The sequence below is a fragment of the Ahaetulla prasina genome, chromosome 5 (genome assembly GCF_028640845.1).
Source record: "Ahaetulla prasina isolate Xishuangbanna chromosome 5, ASM2864084v1, whole genome shotgun sequence".
In the NCBI taxonomy this organism is placed as follows: Eukaryota; Metazoa; Chordata; class Lepidosauria; order Squamata; family Colubridae; genus Ahaetulla; species Ahaetulla prasina.
The window spans coordinates 133594210-133619765 of record NC_080543.1 but is presented as its reverse complement, the minus strand read 5'-3'; positions in this window follow the sequence as shown (position 1 = coordinate 133619765).

The following is a 25556-nucleotide window of genomic DNA, read 5'->3' as shown; positions in this document are numbered from 1 at the left end:
TGGCTGTTCAATCTCCTCTTCAAAACATCCAGTGATGGAGCATCGACAACTTCTGGTAGGTTAGCCATTCCACATAGTAACTGTTCTGACTTTCAGGGAACAGTTCTCCTTAATCCTAAATTGGATCACTTTAATGATCTTTCACCTGTTACTTCTTTGTCCTTTGTCCTTTGTGCTTTGAGGACAGGACAAGAACCAACACAGAACTATAGGAAGTTAGCACCCACTTCTCTCCTAGAAAAATGGAATATTCTAGGAAATATTAAAAAAGCAGAACGGTATACCTACCTGGATGAGAAATGGAGGGACATGTTTTTTAGGCAGGAAACAATTCTTTCCCCTGGAAATCAAGGACGTTGATGCAAATGTTTGAAAGGTGGAGACTGAGGTCACCTGAAAGGCTGAGACTAATAACTGGACTACATGCTGATGGGACCATGTGATTGGTGACTCTGGGAGGAAGTGATAAAGCTTTACGTTTAATTGGGTGGAACCTACAGTAGTGGCCAAAATTGTGGAAGCCTTTTGGGAAAAGTGTATTTTTGAGGTTTGATGGCTAATAACACCACTTTTTTTTTGGGGGGGGGGTTTCAAGAGAATCCTATTCCACTCTTGGAATGGCCTGGGAATAGCCCAGATCTTAATAGCCCAATTGAAAATCTATGGAACCGACTAAAGAAACTTGTTAGTCAGAAGCGACCCAGCAATAAAACCCAGTTAATAGAAGCAATCATTCAATCTTGGTTTCACATCATAACAGCTGCAGAACTAAAAGACTTGGTTCACTCCAAGGGAAGACGTTGTAAGGCCATAATTCATGCTAAAAGTTACCCAAAAAAGTATTAACTGACATGGGAATCATTTTTGTATATCTCATTTTTTTTTGACGTGTTTCACTTTTCTTTTCCATACTGTAACTGCTATTCTAATAGCAAATCCTTGATAAAAGTTATTGCATTACATTCTTGATTAAATGATCTTTCCATTGATGTATAATTTTATGGTACTAATCCCCCAAAAAGTGGTGTTATTAGCCAGTTTTAGAAAATATACTTTTCCCAAAAGGTTTCCACAATTTTGGCCACTACTGTAGAGCCAGTTTTTGACCAAGAAAATGCCAATTTGATATGTTCCAATAAAAATGTTCTTTGAGGAATATGCCTGCTTCGGAGTTCTTATTGAATGGGACGTATTAGTTGGAACCTTGACCTAACTGTTCCTTCCTTCCTACGTTACAAGTGTATCTGTTTCCAAACACCAGGAATGTTGCTGTATTCCACTTTTCCCATTGATATGGATGTCCTTCTTAGCTAAAGAAAACGGTGCAATTTTGTCCTGTAGTCAAATAATCAGGCGAAAAGTCACCTTCTTAATAATCGTCTTCCCATATGGCCTTGTTTTTATTTTAATTTATGGGGTTCTCTTTTTTTTTTCTTCAATCTTTATGTTTTAACGGTTTATTTGCAATTCTCCCGATCATCCAAGAAACCCAGCTGATTGTCTTTCTTTCCTTAATCTACAGCAAATGAATTTCACTTAAGAAGAAGCTGATTGTGAGGTGACCCACATTTATGTTAGAGAACATTTATGTTCACGCGGCTCTGTGTGAGTGTGAGAAACTTTGATTGCCACGTTGAAATTCTTGCTTCTCAAATCCTCTCTCAGGTTGGGAAATTCCAAAGGGAATACAGTCAGACCTCGACTTCCGACCGCATTTGTGCCCATCATTTTCTGTTACCAAGCAAAACATTTGTGAAGTGAATTTAGATTAGATTAGATTTATTAGATTTTTATATCGCCCTTCTCCCGAAGGACTCAGGGCGGTTCACAGCCATAATAAAACAATAGTTATGTACACAATAAAACAATTATTAAAAAACTTATCAGGCCGAAATTAAAATCATTTAAAACCATAAAAACCCCATAAAATTTACATCAAAATATTAAAAGCTACTAAAAATTTCTATGCCAGTCCTACGCGGATAAATAGGTAAGTCTTCAACTCGCGGTGGAAGGTCCGAAGGTCAGGCAGTTGACGGAGTCCTGGGGGAAGTTCATTCCAGAGGGTGGGAGCCCCCACAGAGAAGGCCCTTCCCCTGGGGGCCGCCAGCCGACATTGCTTGGCAGACGGCACCCTGAGGAGTCCCTCTCTGTGAGAGCGTACGGGTCGGTGGGAGGCAATCGGTAGCAGTAGGCGGTCCCGTAAGTAACCCGGCCCTAAGCCATGAAGTGCTTTAAAGGTAGTAACCAAAACCTTGAAATTTTGTCCCATTTTGCGATCTTTCTTGCCGCGTTGTCCACTGAATCCCTGCAGTTGTTAAACTAGCAACACGGTTGTTAAGTGAATCTGGTTTGCCCATTCACTTGGCTTGTCAGAAGGTCACAAAAGGGGATCACGTGACCCCAGGACACTGCAACGTCATAAATACGAGACAGTTGCCAAGCATCCGAATTTGGATCACATGGCCATGGGAATGATGAAACGTCCTAAGTGTGAAAAATGATTTTAAAATAAAATCATTTACGCCAAATACCTGACCTTCGGACCTTCCGCCGCGAACTGAAGACACATCTTTTCATTCGCGCGGGGCTGGCTTAAATTTTAAATTTTAAATTACATAAATTTTATCAATTTTAATTTTTTTACTAATTTTAAATGGGGTTTTGGTTTTTATAAATTTTTAAAGTTCTAGGCTAATTATAATAAGTTTTTTAACTTGCATTTTAAATTGTATACTGTAGTGTCTGTATTTTATTGTTGCCTGTACACCGCCCTGAGTCCTTCAGGAGAAGGGCGGTATAAAAATCAAATAAATAATAATAATAATAATAATAATAATAATAATAATAATAATAATAATAATAATAATAATAAGAAGAAGAAGAAGAAGAAGAAGAAGAAGAAGAAGAAGAAGAAGAAGAAGAAGAAGAAGAAGAAGAAGAAGAAGAAGTAGTCCCCTTTTTCAGTGGCGGTCAGCAAATTAACTCTTGTAAGTCAAGGACTACATACAGTCCCGAGTTCCCTGCTTCCCTTCCCATTTCAATTGCAGGCAAAGAATTTATCTGAGTCCTTTGCCTTTTTGTGTTACATTTGTTCATTAGGAAATAACACACTCTCTGTGTTTTCAGCACAAAGCCCTCTGTTTAATCAAAACTTGGAGGGCCCTAAGGTACCTGCATTTTATGTAGCCCTTTCCATCTCATTAACTTCCTTTTTTCCCCCCTAATTCACAATGGCGCTCAAGTCATACTTTCTTGTGAGCCTACAACAACCAGGAAAATTATTTTACCTCCCATAACCGACTTGACAGCTTCCCACTAAGCACTCCAACTTATTTCTTGGTTTTATTATTAATTTATTCTCAAATAGTCTTTATCTGTTGCACAAATGCTGTGGCTTTAATTAGAGAGTTGCTAAATCCCCATCCTTCAGATCTGTGATTTTTTTTAAAAAAATTTTTTATTTACATTTATATCCCGCCCTTCTCTGAAGACTCAGGGCGGCTTACAGTGTGTAAGGCAATAGTCTCATTCTATCTGTATATTTACAAAGTCAACTTATTGCCCCCCCCAACAATCTGGGTCCTCATTTTACCTATCTTATAAAGGATGGAAGGCTGAGTCAACCTTGGGCCTGGTGGGATTCGAGCCTGCAGTAATTGCAGGCTGCTGTGTTTTAATAACAGGCTATCTTACAGCCTGAGCCACCACGGCCCTATGATAATTCACGAGGCTATCCAGGGACATTAGACCTCGGAAAAGCATCAGGTGAGGCTGGGTTTAAAATTCGTGTAAAGTTGGATTTACTCATGATGGAGGAGGAGGAGTAAGAGGAGGAGGAGGAGGAGGAGGAGGAGGAGGAAAAAGAGGAGGAGGAAAAAGAGGAGGGGGAGGAAGAAGAGGAGGAGGAGGAAGAGGGGGAGGAGAAGAAGAGGAGGGGGAGGAGAGTGGGCGGCCCACCCACCTGCAGGTCGCTACTACCGATTCACCCAAACTGGTCTGACCTGGCTGAATCCCACCACTGCTTATATCCAACTCTTCTCAGGTGTGAAGCAATACAGTGGTTATTGCCAGAGTGGGAATGCTTCCTCATGTACATATATCGAAGGAGAGAAAGAGAGAATAGAAGAATGGGTCCACCTATTCTCCAAAGCCCCTGAAGGACAAGAAGCAATGATGGAAACTAATCAAGGAGAGGAGCAATCTAGAACCAAGGAGAAATTTCCTGACAGTGAGAACAATTAACCAGTGGAACAACTTGCCACCAGAAGTTGTGGGTGCTCCAACACTGGAGGTTTTTAAGAAGAGATTGCACAACCACTTGCCTGAAATGGTACAGCAGCGGGTTGGACTAGAGGACCTCCAAGGTCCCTTCCAACTCTGGTGTTCTGTTGTTCTGATTTACAGGCATTCGAACAGTATAAGTGGCTTTCTGTACAAACATCTATACATCTGCTCAGAAGAAAGTTTCAATGAGTTTGAAATAGCTTTCTCTTCGGGATGAAGAGAAATGCGGCAAATGTGCAGTTCAAAACATGTTGTTTTATGTCACAACAAGCAGGCCTGCCAGATTACTATCTTGTGGCATTTTATCCCTTCTGCTCCAAACTTTTTTTTCTTTCTTTCTTTTCTTTTCTTTTTTTTGCGTTCAATATTTCTTGATTCCTTTTACAGAAAAAACAAAATTAGTTCAGGAGGAGAGAAAAAAAACTACGGATTTTCACATTGTATTTTTAGGATGTCGAAAAAGAGTAGCCATATGTTTAAAACTAGATTAAAATTGGAAGTTATTTGGATATATTTTATTGCCAGCACTCTTTTGGATCACACCTGATCAATACGACTCACATTATTTTAAAATCAAGGAGGAGACAGAAATGAAATGGAATTACTTTGCAGGCAGATGGTATGCTGAAAAAGTGCTATGTAATAAATTAAGGAAGATACAAAAAAGTACCATCTAAAAATGTTGGATGTAGCACCAAACAGAAATAGTTAGTCACTTGATTGGCTTACTCTAACTTATTCGTTATTGAAAATAATTTAGATCACTTTTGGGACGTAGGAAGTTCTCTCAAAGTGATTTTATTTATAACTTTGCCATGATGCAAAATAGCATCATAAAACTTTGACTCATAAAAGAAGAAGAAATAGTTTTTAAATAATCCACACAGGTAATGGGGGAAAAAAGAGGATATAAAATATAAAAAAATCTTCAAAAGTCCTGTCTGGTTGATTGTCCTCAACAGTAATAAATAAACCAATTTCATATCATAAGCTGTTTCAACTCCTACCCTCAAAACGACGCTACAGAGCACTGCACACCAGCACAACCAAAAACTTTCTACTATTGACCTCACCCCATTCCTAAGAGGACCATAAGGGGCGTGCATAAGCGCACAAACGTGCCTACCGTTCCTGTCCTATTGTTTTTCTTTTCTTCTATACCTTTATATACTATATAACCTTTCTGTATGATAGTTACATATATTGTTGTGACAAAATAAATAAACAAAAATAAATAAATAAACAAGGACAGTTTTTCCCCCACTCTGCTAAACAAATAATTCCCTCAACACTGTCAAACTAGTTATTAAGTCTACATTACTATTAATCTTCTCATCATTCCTATCACCCATCTCCTTCCACTTATGACTGTATGACTGTAACCTGGTTGCTGGTATCCTTACAATTTACTGTATATTGACTGTTTCCCTGTGACCATAATTAAGTGTTGTACCTTATGATTCTTGACAAATGTATCTTTTCTTTTATGTACAGTGAGAGCATATGCACCAAAGACAAATTCCTTGTGTGTCCAATCACACTTGGCCAATAAAGAATTCAATTCAATTCAATTCTATTCTATTCTATTCTATTCTATTCTATTCTATTCTATTCTATTCTATTCTATTCTATTCTATTCTATTCTGTAAATAAACACTCAACTGTCCCAGAATTTTCATGAAAGAAAACAAAGAGGAAGCCAGTATTTATCTAAAGAATTCTAAGAAATCATTGCAAAGGCAATGATTTGATATCTACCCCAATCCAAGCATGTGGTACAGTGGTGGGTTTCAATTTTTTTTTACTATCGGTTCTGTGGGCGTGGCTTGGTGGGCGTTGGCATGGGTTGGTGGCGTGGCAGGGGTAGGATACTGTAAAATCTCCATTCCCACCCCACTCCAGGGGAAGATTACTGCAAAATCCCCATTTCCTCCCGATCAATTGGGACTTGGGAGGCAGAGAATTGATGGGGGCGGGGCCAGTCAGAATTTTTACTACCGGTTCTCCGAACTACTCTAAATTTCTGCTACCGGTTTTCCAGAACTGGTCAGAACCTGCTGAAACCCACCTCTGATGTGGTATCTATAGTACTTAGATGGAGATTAGATGGAGATGGAGATTAAACTCAGAGTTCAGGGAAGTTCACAAACTGATCACAAAGCATTTAACTTAATCAGTGGAGCGACCTGCCTCCAGAAGTTGTGAATGAAAGAGAAAGAGTGAAAGAGCCACATGTGGCTCCAGAACCACAGGTTGCTGACCCCCTGGTATAGATCTTCCTCCCTAAGCAGGGGATTGGACTAGAAGACCTGCAAGATCCCTTCCAAATCTGTTATTCTATTCTATTCTATTCTATTCTATTCTATTCTATTCTATTCTATTCTATTCTATTCTATTCTATTCCTCTACTCTTCTCTACTCTACTCTACTCTACTCTATTAATTTTTTTTATTGGCCAAGTGTGATTGGGCTCATGAGGAATTTGTCTCCAATGCATAAGCTCTCAGTATACATACAAACAACAACGTGATGAATAAGAATGATAAACTCTACCTAATATTAGTTGGTTTATGGATAGTAATGGGTGCAGAAGTATAAAACTCTGCTTCATCTCCCTGATCCATGGGCATTCACATATACTGGACTATATGAATTGAATTGAACCAAGAACTGTGATAAATCTTGGGTTTTATTTTGAACCCTTGCTTCATAAGCCTATATGTTGCTCCACACCCAAGAATTTTTTTTTTAATTTTTCCTGACAGTTGCAGATCTCCATTCTGAAAAGGGGAATCTTTCTCGTATTAAGGTGCCAGATATAACCCTAATAAACAGAGCTTTATGGTTGCCAAGCTCTCTGCAGAAGCGACACGCAAGTGCTGCTGCTGTTATGCTCAACTGACCAGTAATTTTGGGACAGAATAATAACAGCAGAAATGTCCGTGTATTCATCCAACGCGCAAGTGCTCAGCAAGAATGTTCTTGCGTACCACGAGCCAAAGGCTCAGAATTAGGCAGATGTGCCAAAGAACGAAACCTTTAGGCACAGCTTCAAGGAGGTCAACTGAACGTATCTGCTTCTGCAGGCTGCTTTTTGGCAAAATCAGAACATTTTTTTTTAGTTTGCCTTATCTTATCATCTGAGCTTCTTAACCAACACCCCACCCCAGACAATTACTTTAGTTCAAAAGATTTAGGGTGCTGTTCTGTCCCCCCTTTGCCTCCGTCCAAGTGATGGCTTAATTAGGCGGCACTATCAGCTCTGGCAGCAGAATATTTATTTATTTATTTATTTATTTTTGTCACAACAGTATACACAATTGTCATAGATAAAACAACATATTTTGAAGAATATATATATATATATATATATATATATATATATATATATATATATATATATATATATATATATATATATATTTGTTTTCTGAGGTTTTCTGAGGTATATATATATGTAAAAAATATGCATCAACTATATCAATTTGATTTAATGAAGGGAACAATAGGACAGGAATGGTAGGCACTTTTGTGCTCTTATGCACGCCCCTTATAGTCCTCTTAGGAATGGGGTGAGGTCAATAGTAGACAGTTTTTGGTTGAAAATTTTGGGATTTTGAGTAGAGACTATGGAGTCAGGTAATGAGTTCCAAGCATAAAAAACTCTGTTACAGAAGTCATATTTTCTGCAATCAAGTTTGAAGCGGTTGACATTTAGCTTGAATCTATTTTTTGCTCTTGAAATATTGCAATTGAAGCTGAAGTAGTCTTTTATAGGAAGGATATTACAATAGATGATTTTGTGTGTTAAACACAGGTCATGTCAAAGTCGACGGAGTTGTAAGTTTTCTAATCCCAGGATTTCAAGTCTGTTGGTATAAGGTATTTTGTTGTTTTCGGAGGAGTGAAGAACTCTTCTAGTAAAATATTTCTGGACTCTTTCTATTGTATTTATGTCAGAGATGTGGTATGGTTTCCAGACAGATGAGCTGTATTCAAGAATAGGTCTGGCAAATGTTTTGTATGCTCTAGTTAGTAGTTTAGAGTTTTTAGAAAAGAAGCTGCATAAAATTAGGTTTACAGCTCTTAGGGCCTTTTTTGCTATGTAGTTGCAGGGGGTTTTGGCATTAAGGTCATTTGATATGAGAACTCCAAGATCTTTGACAGGGTGGGGGTCATCAGTTAGGTAATGTCCATCAAGTTTGTACTTGATGTTAGGATTCTTTTTTCCAATATGTAAGACTGAGCATTTGCTGGTTGAGATTTGGAGTTGCCAAGTTTTACACCAATTGGAAATTAAGTCAAGGTCTTCTTGAAGGGTAGAAGTATTATTAGTGGTATTAAATAGTTTGACATCATTAGCAAAGAGAACACAATAACTTGAGATGAGGTCGCAGAGATCATTTATGTATAGTATGAAGAATGTTGGTCCAAGAACACTACCTTGGGGAACGCCACTTTTGACAGGAACAGGATTAGATATAGTGTTGCCAATTTTGAATAGCGAGCGTCTGCCAAGTGACTCTGTTATCTCCCTTGACGCTGATGAGTCACCCAGGAACAAACTTCGGCTCTTAGTTAATCAGTTGATTTGCCTGCTACAAAGAGGCACAGCAGCTCTGGCTGCCTTTATATCCTTTTTTTTTTTTTACATTTATATCCCGCCCTTTTCCGAAGACTCAGGGCGGCTTACAGTGTATAAGGCACACACTTTGGGGTGTGGCTCCATGACTCAGCCCTTCCTAGGCCTGCCCCACCCCTGCTTCTGTTGTTCCCGCCTCTCCTGCCTACGAAACCTAGGGTCCAGCCAGGCCTGATTGCCATCAGCTGGATCTGAAGGCGTGGCCTGGGGGGTGAAGAGTCAGGGGACGGAGGCCTCCTTATCTCTTCCACCTGGCCTGCTTCTGGCTCCTGGAGCTGAGCCAGGGAAGCTGGTGCTCCCGAGGTAAGTCCTGACGGCTCTTCCCCCTCACTTTCCAAATCACTTTCTGGCAGGAGGCCCAGCTCCAAGTCATTTTTTGGCAGGAGGCCCGGCTCGGGGGGCGCAGCCACAACAGGGGTCTTCAGAACTGAAAAAAAGAAGGAAGAAGTTGTTTGAAGACAGGCATAAGATTTCTCTCCTCCTGTCTTCCTTTCAAGCTTTTGAACCTTATACCTGAAGACACAATGCTTTCTGTTACACACAAGTTGTGTTTATTTTTTAGAGGCAGGGTGCCAAGATAAGATTTATTCGTGTAGTTTTCCCATGCAGTATGCAGGAACAGGAAGAAGAGCCCTGCGGTGACATATCCCTTCACTCGGTGAGGTTGTTCTTCACACTTCAGAGAACTGGATGCTTGCAGGAAGGCACATACAATACTTAAGAAGCCTCCCAGCACAATTTTGTAACTTTGCAGGCAGCCAAGGTGAGTAGGTTTCCTGTTGCAATTACTCGGTGCAGAAAGTCATGTGAATACTGAAAAGGGTGGAACTACAAGGATGTAGATAGAAGAGGGGCACATTTTACTACTGTCAATAGAAAAGAATTTTGGAATTTAATTTATTTATTCCGCCAATGACCAGCAACATAAAACAATAAAAAGGGAAAATAATAGAGTTACAGTCAGGACTGACAGGGAGAAATGGGTGCATATTATATATTGGTGACTCTAAAATAAATCAAATATGCCATATTCTGAACATACCTATTACAATAATAATATCTTTATTTACCTAATACCAATTAATATAATAAAGTTATACTGAGCCGCTCAGAATCTTTTGCTGAGATGGGAAGGTGTATATATCGAATGAATGAATGAATGAATGAATGAATGAATGAATGAATGAATGAATGAATACACTAAAATATATGTCCTCTAGAAATTATTTAAAAAATAACTAAGTGAGATGTTGATAAAAATAGAAGTCTTTAGTTCTTTAACCAGGTTTTGCCTTATTGTCATTGCAGTAGCACAAAATTTAGCTACAGTAATCAATAGAAAGGAACAAAAATGAACATTAACATTATATAAAAAACAAAAATACAGATGAGATACGTTGTAAAAAAGATTATAATCAATGGAAACCAAAGGACCAGATGGCTACTACAGCAATAGTAATAGCACTTAGATTTATATACAACTTCATAGTGATTTACAGCCCTCTCTAAGCAGTTTACAGAGTCAGCATGTTGCCCACAACAATTTGGGTCCTCATTTTACCGACCCTGGAAGGATGGAAGGCTGAGTCAACCTTGAGCTGGTGAGAATTGAACTGCTGGCAGTTGACAGAATTAGCCTGCAATACTGCATTCTAACCACTGTGCCACCAGGGCTACTATATGTCCTCAAGAAAGCTGAGTATTCTATCGTATATCTCTTTGCTGCCATCTAGGTGTGGTTCATAATTTTGCATCCCAGATTTGGTAGTAGAAGTACTTAATCATACATAAAAATAAAACAGCAGTGACACACCCACCCACCTGATGTAGTGGAATATAGTCTGGATTCCCAGGATGAGGGAAGGGCTACATTAGAGAGGACAAATCGTGAAAAGTTTGGTCAGGAGGAAGACCATTAAAAAGAGATTTCGAGAGTATAGCTGTTGGGATCATACAGTTGTTTTAGTTGGGCAAGATTTTTTTATATACAAAGGTGAAGACAGAGGTGGTGTTGTGACCCAGGTTCCTGGACTTGGACTCCTGGACTCGGATGATTCAGAAAGTGAGGAAGAAGACCTGGCAAGGCCTGCTTTTCCTGGACCCTCTCCCTCCCTGGCACCCACCCAAGGGGAGGAGGAGGGGCCGGCAAGGCCTGATTCCCCCGGGCTTTCTTCTGATTTGGCAATGCCCCAAGAACAATTTTGGCTTGATGCAAGACTGCGCAGACGTGACCGGCGCGCGCAGCAGAGGAGGTGTTGGGACAAAGTCAAAGAATGATGAGTCACGGAGTGACACCCACAGAGGCTATAAAAGCAGGAGGCGGAACTTCCTGGCTTTTTGTCTTGGACAAAGCAATGAATTTGCGCGGGCAAACTGTTTCAATGGAGGGAAGAATATCTTAGTAAGTAACTCCAGCCTTATCTATAATTTCCTAGTTATCTCCAGAGACTTGGCAGGCGCGTGGGTAGACGTGGCCAGAACATTTATCTATGTAATTAAACTAGAAAAGAAGGCCTTTGACTGACTCTTTGTTGGGAGTATTGGGGGAGGGAAACAGAACAGGTGGTATTCAGCTGGTTCACACCGGTTCAGGGGAACCGGTAGCAGAAATCGCGGTTGGACCCAACCTGCCTCTATGCTGTCCTATTTAGGCACACTTTTTAGGCCAGGTGCATGTGTGGAAGCACGCGTGTGAGCAAAGCACATGCACGGAAGGCTGGGTGCATGCGCGCGCTCACATTTTCGGTGCTGGGCGAATTGGTAGGTAAATTATGTGAATCCCACCTCTTGGTGAGGAATAATAAAGAAAACTACGAATAGGCAACTTCATGGGTCTTTCTGGATTCCTGAGGCCTGACACCCACCTGCCCAATATTCCCTGTTGTGTAGGTCCTTCAACCAGCAGATTGATTACTTATTCTAACTTCTTGTAATAAGTCATAATATGTCACTTATGTGGAAATGGCTTTTTATTTTATATTTGTGGAACGTTGAATGGATCTATCTAGCAATGTAATTGATGTAGGTGTTGCTAATTGCTGCTGGATTGAAGTATAAATCGTAAAGAAGGGCAGTCAAGTCTCCAGATGACTTGATTTCCTTTTCATTATGTGGAAAACCTGCAAAGATGGGTTAATTCCAGCATTGCTTCCCTGCAGAACCTGTGACAGAAATACAGTAGATTCAATCTTTCCCAAGTAAAGCAGTGTGAAAATTAATTACATCAAGGCTACTAAAATTAGCAGCTGGCTAAAAAACTAGATGTAACAGCAGTAATTATCTGTCCTTTGACGTTGACCATATCAGGGGGGAAAATTCCACACGAGGACTAGAACTACCACATATTTGTATGTATTACTATTGCGACTTTTAATAATGTTACTATTATTACCACTACATACTTGTATGTATTACTATTCTTCTTCTCATCTTTCCTATTTCCTTATCTTCTTAATGACTCTACCTTTGTTGCATGTATCTTACGATTTATATTGTTTTATTTAGTATCCTACCATGATTTATGTTGATTGCTTATTCGATATGACTGTCACTAAGTGTTGCATCTTATGGTTTATGATGAATGTATTTTTAGGATGTCTATGATCATGATTTATTGCTTGTTTGGATGTACATTGCGAGCTTGTTCACCGGAGACAAATTCCTTGTGTGTCCAATCACAATTGGCCAACGAATTATTCTATTCTATTCTATTCTATTCTATTCTATTCTATTCTATTCTATTCTATTCTATTCTATTCTATTCTATTCTATTCTTCATTCCAATACATTCTGTTCTGTTCTGTTCTGTTCCATTCCGTTCTGTTCCGTTCCACTCCGCTCCGCTCCATTCCGCTCCATTCCATTCATTTCTTTATTGGCCAAGTGTGATTGGGCACGTGAGGAATTTGTCTCCAATGCATAAGCTATCAGTATATCTACAAATAACAAAATAATAAATAAGAATGATAAACTCTACCTGTTCTGTTCTGTTCTGTTCTGTTCCGTTCTGTTCCGTTCCGTTCCGTTCCGTTCCGTTCCATTCCATTCCATTCCATTCCATTCCATTATTTCTAATTCTATTATATTCTGTTCTGGTCTGTTCCATTATTTCTTATTCTATTCTATTCTATTCTATTCTATTCTATTCTATTCTATTCTATTCCAATGAGCTAATATAGATTAGCTCATTTGAGTTGTTTCTCCAGGGTCATCTCTGTGGCTGAGTAGTTTCTGCAGGGTCATCTCTGTCGATAGAGCCAGGTGACTGCATGACTGCACAAATTGCTTTGAACATGCCAAAACCAGCACATTGAATTTTCAGCTAAGAAATTATGGATATGGTAAACCATTCATAGAAATTGGTGACTTCTTTGAGACTTAAATCATGTTCCTGGCTGAACTGGCCATATATATATATGTGTGTGCGTGTGTGTGTATGTGTGTGTATGTGTGTATGTCTGTCTTTGGTTATTCAGGTTTTCTCCCGCGTAAAATTGGAAGTGTCTTGGCGACGTTTCGACGAAGTTTCATTCGTCATCTTCAGGGTTCAGCTTCGTGCTTCTGGGAGCAATGTGTGATTGCAGCTGTTTCTTCCTTTTAACCCCTTGCAATACAGACTAAACTGAGCACAACCAAGCCCCCACCCAAACAGGACACACCCCCAGCCAATCAGAGCACAACCCCCTCCAGCCAATCAGAGCACAGCCAAGCTCCCATCCAATCAGTTCAAACCCCCACTAGTAGTTAAAAGGAAGAAACAGCTGCGATCACACATTGCTCCCAGAAGCACGAAGCTGAAGCCTGAAGATGACGAATGAGACTTCGTCGAAACATTGCCAAGACACTTCCAATTTTACATGGGAGAAAACCTGAATAACCAATGACCTACATACAAACACCCGCGAAAACCTCAGAAAACAAATATATATATAAGCATATAAGAAGCTTTAACAGAGGCAGCATAATCTCTTTAACACGTTAACAGAGTCAGAAGCGACTTTGGAGGTCTTCTCCTCCATCAGCTAAACTTCTCATGAAGATCCTTGAGGCAAGTTCTAGGAACTCCAGAGTTCCCCAGTGTGAAAGCGCTTTTCTCTGGTATTGTATAAAGTTGCACGTCTCCTTATCTCAAACAATTTTTTATTCATTAGATGCCACAAAAGATCTTGGAATTGGACCATTAGAGGATAATCACATTGACCTATTGGCTCAACTTTGCACAGCAACTTGCAAAATGTGTCACTTTAAAGATGCTCTATTTCACAAAATAATCTGCCTGGGATAATTTAAGAGCTGGTAGAAATATTCTGAGGAGTTCAATTAATTTCACAAACTAGCTCGGTGCAGTTCTGAGTATTTTTTTCCCCAAGAAAACAAATATTTGAATATATTTCATGCAACTGAGAACTCTTCTCTCTAACTCCAGCTAATTGGTTCAGCAGGAGCAGCTTCATCCCCTTGTTATTAAAAGCTTGCCCCTCATTGTTCCATGAAAGTACCAGCTTCAGCATTGCAGAGAATAAATTGGGAAATCTTAATCCCTAAAATGCTCACTTTCCCCCGTGGGTTTCTCACAATTTTCCTTTCAAGAAAGTGTCAGCCACTTAAATTAGTCCACAACTGCAGGGCAGAGCTGCAGTTCTCATCATTTGCCTGCAGCTGGTGTGTTTCTTAGTTATGCTCCCAGTTCAGGCAACTTATTTTAATAATTCATATACATGTGAACCATGTCACTAGTTGAATTTTTTTCCCCCAATGTGCTATTTAAAAATAAAAATGACTTGCATTTTAGGTCTAGTTCTCCCGGAGAAAGAGGGAGTGTGCTTGAGACAGTCTTTTTTTTTTTTTTGAGCTGGTAGCCAGTAGGCTTCAGGGATTACACAAAATTTCCAACAAGTGCAATCTATTAATTGGAGACTCTGGTTATGCCATCTTGAGAAAGACCTAAAGGTGTTTTTCCAACAGACATTCAAGGGGCAGGAAAAGCAAAGAAAGTCCAGTAAACAACAAAACAGAACAGAACAGAACAGAATAGATAAGTAGGTAGGGTAGGGTAGGGTAGGGTAGGGTAGGGTAGGGTAGAGTAGAATAGAATAGAATAGAATAGAATAGAATAGAATAGAATAGAATAGAATAGAATAGAATAGGTAGGCAGGGGAGGGTAAGGTAGGGTAAGATAGGATAGGGTAGAATAGAATAGAATAGAATAGAATAGAATAGAATAGAATAGAATAGAATAGAATAGATAGGGTAGGGTAGGGTAGGGTAGGGTAGGCAGAACAGAACAGAACAGAATAGAACAGAATAGAACAGAATAGAATAGAACAGAATAGAATAGAACAGAATAGAATAGATAGGCAGGGTAGGTAGGGTAGGGTGGGGTGGGGTAGGCAGGGTAGGCAGAACAGAATAGAATAGAATAGAATAGAATAGAATAGAATAGAATAGAATAGAATAGAATAGAATAGAATAGAATAGGGTAGGTAGGGTAGGTAGGGTGGAATAGAATAGAATAGAATAGAATAGAATAGAATAGAATAGAATACATAGGGTAGGTAGAGTAGGTAGGGTAGGGTAGGGTAGGGTAAGGTAGAACAGAACAGAACAGAACAGAACAGAACAGAACAGAACAGAACAGAACAGAACAGAATAGAATAGAATAGAATAGAATAGAATGACAGAGTTGGAAGGGACCTTGGAGGTCTTCTAGTCCAACCCCCTACTTAGGCAGGAGACACTCAGACAAATGGTTGTCCAATCTCTTCTTAAAAACTTCCAGTGTTGGAGCATTTACAACTTCTGGAGGCAAGTTGTTCCACTCGTTAATTGTTCTCACTGTCAGGAAATTTCTCCTTAGTTCTAAGTTGCTTCTCTCCTTGATTAGTTTCCACCCATTGTTTCTTCTCCTCCCCTCAGGTCCTTTGGGACAGCCATGACCTGAATGACTGAGACTCTCCCTAGACATCTTGAGAAAGAGTTTTAATTCATTGGCTAGTCGGAGGGAATGCCTGTGATTTACCGCTGCTTTGTGACAGGAAATGAATCCTTGAATGTAGAAAACTGGCCCGTAGAGAAATAATCATACGGTTTTCTTTCTGCACCACCTTTTAATTGTGCAATCTTTTTACTCTAACTAAACATGGGTAGAATGGGCTGCCTAAGAAGTGTGAATAGCAATACACAAATTCTAGGAAAGTGATGATGAACCTACGACATGCATGCCAGAAGTGGCATGCAGCCCCCACTCTGTGGGCACGCGAGCCATTGCCCCAGTTCAGCTGTACAGTGCATGTACGTGCCCCTCCTGCCAGCCAGGTGGTCTTTGGGTCTCTGCTGGACATGAATAGGGGGTGGGGAGAGTGTGAGGTAGACCCCCCTAAAGTAGGAACTATACATACCCCAAATATACCCCCCCAAAGCTAAGCACGCATAAAAACATATGGCTAAAGGAATATTTAAAGGAATATTTAAATATTTAAAGGAATATGGGGACGCGGTGGCTCAGGGGTTAGGACGTTGAGCTTGTCAATCGAAAGGTCGGCAGCTCGGCGGTTCGAATCCCTAGTGCTGCCGTGTAACGGGGTGAGCTCCCGTTACTTGTCTCAGCTTCTGCCAACCTAGCAGTTTCAAAAGCACGTAAAAATGCAAGTAGAAAAAATAGGGACCACCTTTGGTGGGAAGGTCACAGCGTTCCGTGCAACTTTGGCATTTAGTCATGCCAGCCACATGACCACGGAGATGTCTTCGGACAGCGCTGGCTCTTCGGCTTTGAAACAGAGATGAGCACCGCCCCCTAGAGTCGGCAACGACTAACACGTATATGAAAGGGGAACCTTTACCTTTACCTTTAAAGGAATATTACTCATCATGAAAACATGAGTGTATTGTTTTTGTCAGATGTGGTGTCGCAAGTTTTCTGGGAAGTACAGAAATATTTCTAAACGTTGTTCTTTGTAACCTGTTTACCAGCTTGTTCCAGTAACATGATTTTGCAAGGAAAGGATACCGAAAGTGACAGATGTAACAGAAGATGTAAGATATATCCCTAATATGGACAGATGATATGATAACCAATTAGAATAACTTCTCTTTTTTCTGATTTGATACTTTCTGTAACAAAAACTGTATAAAGTGATGCTTGGGCGTTGCCCAGTGTTCAGATTTTTTCCATGTGAATGGGTCTGAACCTTTTCTCAAAATAAAACTTGTTTCTCCTACCCTTCATGGTATTTGTGGTATATTTGTGGTATATATTTGTGGTATATTCGTGGTATATATTCGTGGTATATTCGTGGTATATAATCCTGGGCTTAGAAAATTTAGAACTACACCACCTTTGAAATGATGTGAGTTTAACTCATAAAATCATCTATTCCAATATCCTTCCTGTTGAAGACTACTTCAGCTTCAATTGCAACAATACACAAGCACACAATAGATTTAAACTTAATGTTAACCATTCCAATCTTGATTGCAGAAAATATGACTTCACTAACAGAGTTGTTAATGCTTGGAATACACTACCTGACTCTGTGGTCTCTTCCCAACATTCCCAAAGCTTTAACCAAAAACTGTCTACTATTGACCTCACCCCATTCCTAAGAGTTCTGTAAGGGGCGTGCATAAGAGCACAAACGTGCCTACCATTCCTGACCTATTGTTTCCTTTCATTATATCCAATTAATATAGTTATTACATACTCATGCTTATATATATGCTCATATATTGTATAGTTATTACATGCTTATGCTTATATATACTGTGTGACAAATAAAAAAAAATTGTCTTCTGATTGTAAACTTAAATTCTCTGCAACAAGTGCAAGGGGCCACACGCGCATGCAGGGGTGGGGGACGAGGTGCTTGCAGGGGCACACAAGCATGCAGAGGAGTGGGGCATATGCAGGGGGTGCATGTGCATACATGGGGGGCATGGCACCTATGGGATGCACGTGTACATGCATGGGGGCACATGTTCAGGGACCGTGCATGCATTGCATTTTGGGGTTTTGGGGCACTCGTGCGCACATTTGCATGCACACGCACTTTGGGCACTTAGTCCGGAAAAGGTTAGCCGTCACTGTCCTAGGATGCGCCCTAGGATGCGTAGACGGTGAATATTTGTGCACTGAATTTCTACGCTGGGAAAGAATGAGGATCAAACCGCAGAAGGAATACACGACAAAAGTGAATATTTTAATTTTATTTATTTTATTTATTTATTTTTGTCACAACAATATACACAAGCATCACACAAAACGATTATATAGTATATAAACATATATATGAGGAAATATAAGGCAGTATAAGCATATATATATATATATAAGAAAAAACAATAGAATATTTTTTAATATATATATAAAACAATAGAATATTGTTTTATATATATATATTTTGCATTTATATCCCGCCCTTCTCCGAAGACTCAGGGTGGCTTACACTATGTCAAGCAATAGTCTTCATCCTTTTGTATATATATACAAAGTCAACTTATTGCCCCCCAACAATCTGGGTCCTCATTTTACCTACCTTATAAAGGATGGAAGGCTGAGTCAACCTTGGGCCTGGTGGGACTTGAACCTGCAGTAATTGCAAGCAGTATATTCTATTGTTTTATATATATATGTAGGTCTTTGGTTATTCGGGTTTTCTCCCGCGTAAAATTGGAAGTGTCTTGGCGACGTTTCGACGAAGTCTCATTCGTCATCTTCAGGCTTCAGCTTCGTGCTTCTGGGAGCAATGTGTGATTGCAGCTGTTTCTTCCTTTTTAACTGCTAGTGGGGGTTTGAACTGATTGGGTGGGAGCTTGGCTGTGATCTGATTGGATGGGGGTTTTTTTGTGCTCTGATTGGATGGGGGTGTGTCCTGTTTGGGTGGGGGCTTGGTTGTGCTCAGATTAGTCTGAGTTGCAGGGGGATTTGAGCTGGTGAGCTGCACTGCTGCTGTTTGGCTTCGTGTTCGTGGTCGTGCTACATCTTCATAGTGGGTGTCAGTCTGCTGCATGTATGGATTGGAGGGGTTTGAAATGGCTGATGTTGCAGCTGCGGTCTGGCTTCTGGTCCTTGGTCGTGCTTCCTGATCAGTGTGGGTTTGGGTCTGCTTTCTGGGTGGATGTGTGGTGGTGACATCCTGTGTGGACCTCGTGAGTGTGGGTCTGGTGTCATTCCTCGTGTTAAGGACTTGTTTGTCAATAAGGGCGGGTCCTCCCGCCTACCAGCCATTTGGAAACACAAGAACTCAGTCAAAAAAGAGGAACCAACTTCTTCCCTGGTCCAACACCTTAAAGCCACAGGACACGATATTGACTTTAAAAAGACCAGAACTATCGCCAAAACTGAACACTTTAACAACAGAATAATCAGAGAAGCCATCGAGATAGAAAAACGCCCACACAGCATGAACAAACGAGATGATACCTCCCGCCTACCAGCCATTTGGAAACCCGCCCTTATTGACAAACGAGTCCTTAACACGAGGAATGACACCAGACCAGACCCACACTCACGAGGTCCAGCTGCAACATTAGCCATTTCAAATCCCTCCAATCCATACATGCAGCAGACTGACACCCACTATGAAGATGCAGCACGACCACGAACACGAAGCCAAACTACAGCAATGCAGCTCACCAGCTCAAATCCCCTTGCAACTCAGACTAATCTGAGCACAACCAATCCCCCACCCAAACAGGACACACCCCCAGCCAATCAGAGCACAAAAAAACCCCCATCCAATCAGAGCACAGCCAAGCTCCCACCCAATCAGTTCAAACCCCCACTAGCAGTTAAAAAGGAAGAAACAGCTGCAATCATACATTGCTCCCAGAAGCACGAAGCTGAAGCCTGAAGATGACGAATGAGACTTTGTCGAAACGTCGCCAAGACACTTCCAATTTTACATGGGAGAAAACCCGAATAACCAAAGACCTACATACAAACACCCGCGAAAACCTCAGAAAACAAATATATATATATAGGTCTTTGGTTGTTCGGGTTTTCTCCCGTGTAATATAAGCATATATATATAAGAAAAAACAATAGAATAGGTCAAGAAGAAGAGGAAAACCAAAAATGACAGAATGACAGAATTGGAAGGGACCTTGGAGGTCTTCTATTCCAACCCCCTGCTCAAGCAGGATACCGTGTACCAATTCAGGTTGTCCAATCTCTTCTTAAAAGCCTCCAGTGTTGGATCAAAGATGTTTTTGAAAAGGCACCTGGACTATTTTTTTTCTTGAGGAAGAAGAAGAAAACATTTTGCTTCTCATCCAAGAAGCTTTCATTCATTCTGATGGTGAGAAGCAAAAAATGTTTTTCTTTTCCTTCTTCCTCAAGAAAAAAAACAGTCCAGTTTCCTTTTCAAAAAGCATCTTCAAGACAACTATGAACTGGATGACTAAGAATCTCCAGACACCTCCAATGTTGGAGCACCCACAGCTTCTGCAGGCAAGCTGTTCCGCTGATTAATTGTCAGGAAATTTCTCCTCCTTTCTAGGTTCTCCTCCTTTCTTTCAGTACGTGGAGAAGAGAATGAGAGAGAGAGAGAGAGAGAGAAAGAGAGAGAGAGAGAGCACACAAGAGAGAGAGAGAGAACAAGAGAGGAAGAGAGAGAGAGAGAGGGAGAGAGAGAGAAAGCAAAAGAGAGAGAGAGAGAGAAATAGAGCAAGAGAGAGAACGAGAGAGAATGAGGGAGAGAGAAAGAGAGAGACAGAGAGAGAAAGCAAAAGAGGGAAAGAGAGAGAGAGAGAAAGAGAGAGAAAGAGAGAAAGAGAGAGAGAAAGAGAGAGAAGGAGAAAGACTGAAAGAGAGCAAGAGAGAGAAAACAAGAGAGAGAAAGAGAGAGAGAAAAAGAGAAAGAGACTGTGCATCATTTATCACTTTTCAATGACAAAACCATATATTGCAATTTTAAACAAATGTGAGAAATGCTTCATTTTATTTCCTGAAAGCTCAGTTACATCATTAAAAAGTGGAAAATAGAAAAAGCTAATTAAACTTGGAGGTGGTCCAACTCCGTTTAACAAGTTTTGATCAAACACATCAGCAGTGGGTTTCACTTACCTTCGCTACCAGTTTGGAACTGTGAGCACATGTGATGACGTCTGAGTGGGTGGGCAGAGCCTCCCGCCTCTGCTGCTACCGGTTCGCCTGAATCGGGGCGAGCCGGTAGAAACCCACCACTGAAACACATTTCCTTTGGAAGGAGGGGCTCAACTTTTCTTTTCATTGGGCAAACATTCCCCTTCCCTCCTAAAAATCACATTTTATTTTATAAAGCCAAGTTAACAATTAAGGGATAAACCACTGAGCACTAAAAATCAACTGGATTAAACTAGCTGGATTAAAGAAGCAATGCTGATAGGAAAAAGGAACCTAATTATTTATTTCCAAGGACATGGAATAGTTGGGGGGTGGGTGAGGGGTGGGTTTTTTCAGATACTGCTAATCCTGTTTCTCAAATTTATATGTCCGTGTATGTGTATATATGTCTCTGAACAATCTCACAATCAAAACAAAATTAAAAAGTAAAAAAAACCCAAAACCAAACCCTTTCAAAACAACCAAACGCATGTATGCAGAATTTATTTTTCCTCTATGTATCACCTTTCATTTTATAGCAAACAATTTTTAGTCTTCCTGTCTATGGATAACACGATTTAGCTAGTGAAATGCCTGAATATTTTACTTGTTTGCTAAATTTATGTCCCCACATTTCCATTAAATGGCGCTCAAGGCAACTCATGATAACACATGCAAAACAAAACGTCGAACAACAAGCAAAACATTAAAACGCTAATGAAAACAAGAGCCGGTTAAAAAAACAAACACAACTTTTATAGTGGCTATAATAAGCCAGCTTAGGAGGCCAGGAGCCTGACTTAAACAAAAACTACAAGATTCAGGAGCTTTGATATTAACTGTCACATAAGAAGGAAAATATGAATAGTTTTTGGGAGTATGTGGTAGATATTCAATTGAAACAATGCTTTCCAATGTAGAATCAATTGGTTTAGTGTTGCTCAGGAGTTGCTCAGGACGTAAGCGGTCTTACAAGAAGAATACAACTCCCAGTAGAAGTTAGAAACAGGGGAAAATGTCCTTTTAGAACAGGGGTCTCCAACCTTGGCAATTTTAAGCCTGGAGGACTTCAACTCCCAGCATTCCCCAGACAGCAAAGCTGGCTGGGGAATGCTGGGAGTCGAAGTCCTCCTGACTTAAAGTTGCCAAGTTTGGAGACCCCTGCTTTAGAAGACCTGATTTTCTTAGATACATCAGATGTGGAAAGTCAGGAAGTAGTGCTCGGATATAGATGACCCAAGATAAGACTTTGACGTAAATTTAGAATAAGTTTAAATGTATCGTAATCGGCATACATTAAAATGAAATTTCATTGCATACAGGTCTAAAAGTATCACCACCTCCAATGTACACCACATAAACCTGACAAAATAAATAAATAAATAAATAATTATGCACATAGCAATAGCACTTAGACTTATATACTGCTTTACAGCCCCCTCTAAGCGGCTTACAGAGTTAGCCTATTGCCCCCCAACAATCTGGGTCCTCATTTTACCCAACTTGGAAGGATGGAAGGCTGAGTCAACCATGTGCCTGGTGAGATTTGAACTGCCCAAATTGCAGGCAGCCAGCAGGCAGCAGAAGTCACCTGCAGTACTGCACTCTAACCACTGTGCCACCATGGCTCCTAATATACCCACATATATTACACATATATAACACAGTCTAGTCTGGATTTATACATGTACATGGTGAGAAAAACGAATCTTGCGAGGTTACCGGATGGATGGCACAGGAAACAAAGCTGTTACAGAATCTGGTAGCCCAGCTAGAAATACTTCGAAATTTCCCCCCCAGAGGGGAGCAACAGAAACGGACTGTGAAATGAGTGTGTGGGATCTCTAACAATACTTTGAGCTCTAAGGACATAGTGCTTATAAGCAGCATAGGGACATTTGGATGGCTGAGTCATCAGATCCAGGTGGTGGAACAAACCTAACTGCATGTCACTTGTTTAGAAATCATCGATTCAGTAATTTCACATTTTGTCCCAGCTGCAGTGGTCTTCTGAACGCTAACTGGCTAAGGTTGATCATAGCAAACTACGAATCTTAACTCTAAGATTCTAAGTTGCTAAGACCTAACTGAATCCCTTAATGAAAGTTGAAAGCATGCAATCACATAAACCAATACATAACTATGACACAGCTATTTAGTTGAATGATTGTTGTCAAAGTCCCCAACTGGGAGACGGGGAATTAATAGTTCAGTCTTATTTTTGACAGTCTTATTTTTTTTTTCCTTCCACAATTTGCTGAAATAAGGAAGAATGATGGTGGCCAAAATTAGATCTATGCAGTTACAAAGGCATGTTTGAGATTGTCCAAGCGCTCCTTTGAACCTCCTAATTCTTCATTTAGCCATTATTACTTCACTTGCCTTGTTTCTGTCTCCTATACAACATAATCAGAGGGGAGGGAGGGAGGGAGACATAGACAGACAAAAGTAAATATCGTAACAACATAAACACTTAGCTATTAATTTGTCAACACAATTATCTTCATATTTCTATAACAAAGAGAATCATATTTCATTAAAAATCAAGGAAGGAAGGAAGGAAGGAGATGGGAGGGAGGGAGGATGGAAGGATGGAAGGAAGGAAGGAAGGAAGGAAGGTAGGAAGGAAGGAAGGAAGGAAGGAAGGAAGGAAGGAAGGAAGGAAGGAAGGAGATGGGAGGGAGGATGGATGGATGGATAGAAGGAAGGAAGGAAGGAGATGGGAGGGAGGATGGATGGATGGAAGGAAGGAAGGAAGGAAGGAAGGAAGGAAGGAAGGAGATGGGAGGGGGAGGATGGAAGGAAGGAAGGAAGGAAGGAAGAAGGAAGGAAGGAAGGAAAGAAGGAGATGGGAGGGAGGATGGAAGGGAGGAAGGAAGGAAGGAAGGAAGGAAGGAAGGAAGGAAGGAAGGAAGGAGATGGGAGGGAGGGAGGATGGATGGATGGATGGAAGGAAGGAAGGAAGGAAGGAAGGAAGGAAGGAAGGAAGGAAGGAAGGAAAGAAGGAAAGAAGGAAGGAAGGAAGACTAAAGCACAATATCTTAATAACATAAACACTTAGCTATTAATTTCTCAACACAATTCTCTTCATATTTCTATAATGAAGAGAACCATGTTTTCAGAAATAGTGAATATCTGCCTATTCCAGCAATGAACTCTCCAGCTGCTGTTGAACTAGGACATAACCCTGTGGTTTAAAATGTTGACATTTAATTACAATTAGGAATATCAGAAACTTATGCCCAGATTGAAATAGCTCATCTTTCAATTTGGCGCTCTGTGTGTGTGTGTGTGTGTGTGTGTGTCTGTGTGTCTGTGTGTCTATGTGTGTCTGTGTGTGTGTGTTTGGATCAAAATTATCTCTTTTGGCTAGTTGCAGCCACATAAATTCTCGTTCAGCCGAGCAAATGGAACATTTACAAAGAGCAGCTATGGGGAGAACTATGGCAGGCCTGTGCCATCATGTGAATATTAAAATACAGTTTGGGTAATAAATCAATTATGTCCCCTCAGATCAAAGGAAATGTCAAATGGAAAAGCTAACACATGCTGTTCTCCCTGACGTTCGAGGCAAGATGGCATCCTCACGCTGTCTCTCTCTCTCTCTCTCTCTTGGCGCAAACTGGCATTAGACCACATTTTCATTCCTTGGTGAGCATATGGCAACAGCAGCTGAAATGTGGGAGCCTGCTGATTTTGGACTGCTGTGTATATGAAGGTAGAACAAAATGCCAACGTCCTTTTTTCTATGTACACGACAAACTGTAAAGAGGAAGGCAAAGCTGATTTCAATTAAGGTGGCAAGAACAGCCTCTGCTGTTCTATCTATCTATCTATCTATCTATCTATCTATCTATCTATCTATCTATCTATCTATCTATCTATCTATTTCTGTCCTTTTTCACTTTCTATCTATCCATGTATTTATTATCTCTCTCTCTCTAGCCATCATCCATCCATCCATCCATCCATCCATCCATCCATCCATCCATCCATCCATCCATCCAATTATCTATCTATCTATCTATCTATCTATCTATCTATCTATCTATCTATCTATCTATCTATCTATCTATCTATCTATCTATCTATCTATCTTACAAACTATTCTAAAAATACGAGTTCCAGGTATATTTGTAAATCAAAAAACAAAACAAAAAACCAGACATGCTCCAGAACTGAAATAATTAAAATTTTATTCTACTAAGATTTTGTCAGAGTATTAGAATAGAATAGAATAGAATTTTATTGGCCAAGTGTGATTGGACACACAAGGAATTTGTCTTGGTGCATATGCTCTCAGTGTACATAAAAGAAAAGATACCTTCATCAAGGTACAACATTTACAACACAATTGATGATCAATATATCAATATAAATCATAAGGATTGCCAGCAACAAGTTATAGTCATACAGTCATAAGTGGAAAGAGATTGGTGATGGGAACTATGAAACGATTAATAGTAGTGCAGATTCAGTAAATAGTCTGACAGTGTTGAGGGAATTATTTGTTTAGCAGAGTGATGGCCTTCGGGAAAAAACTGTTCT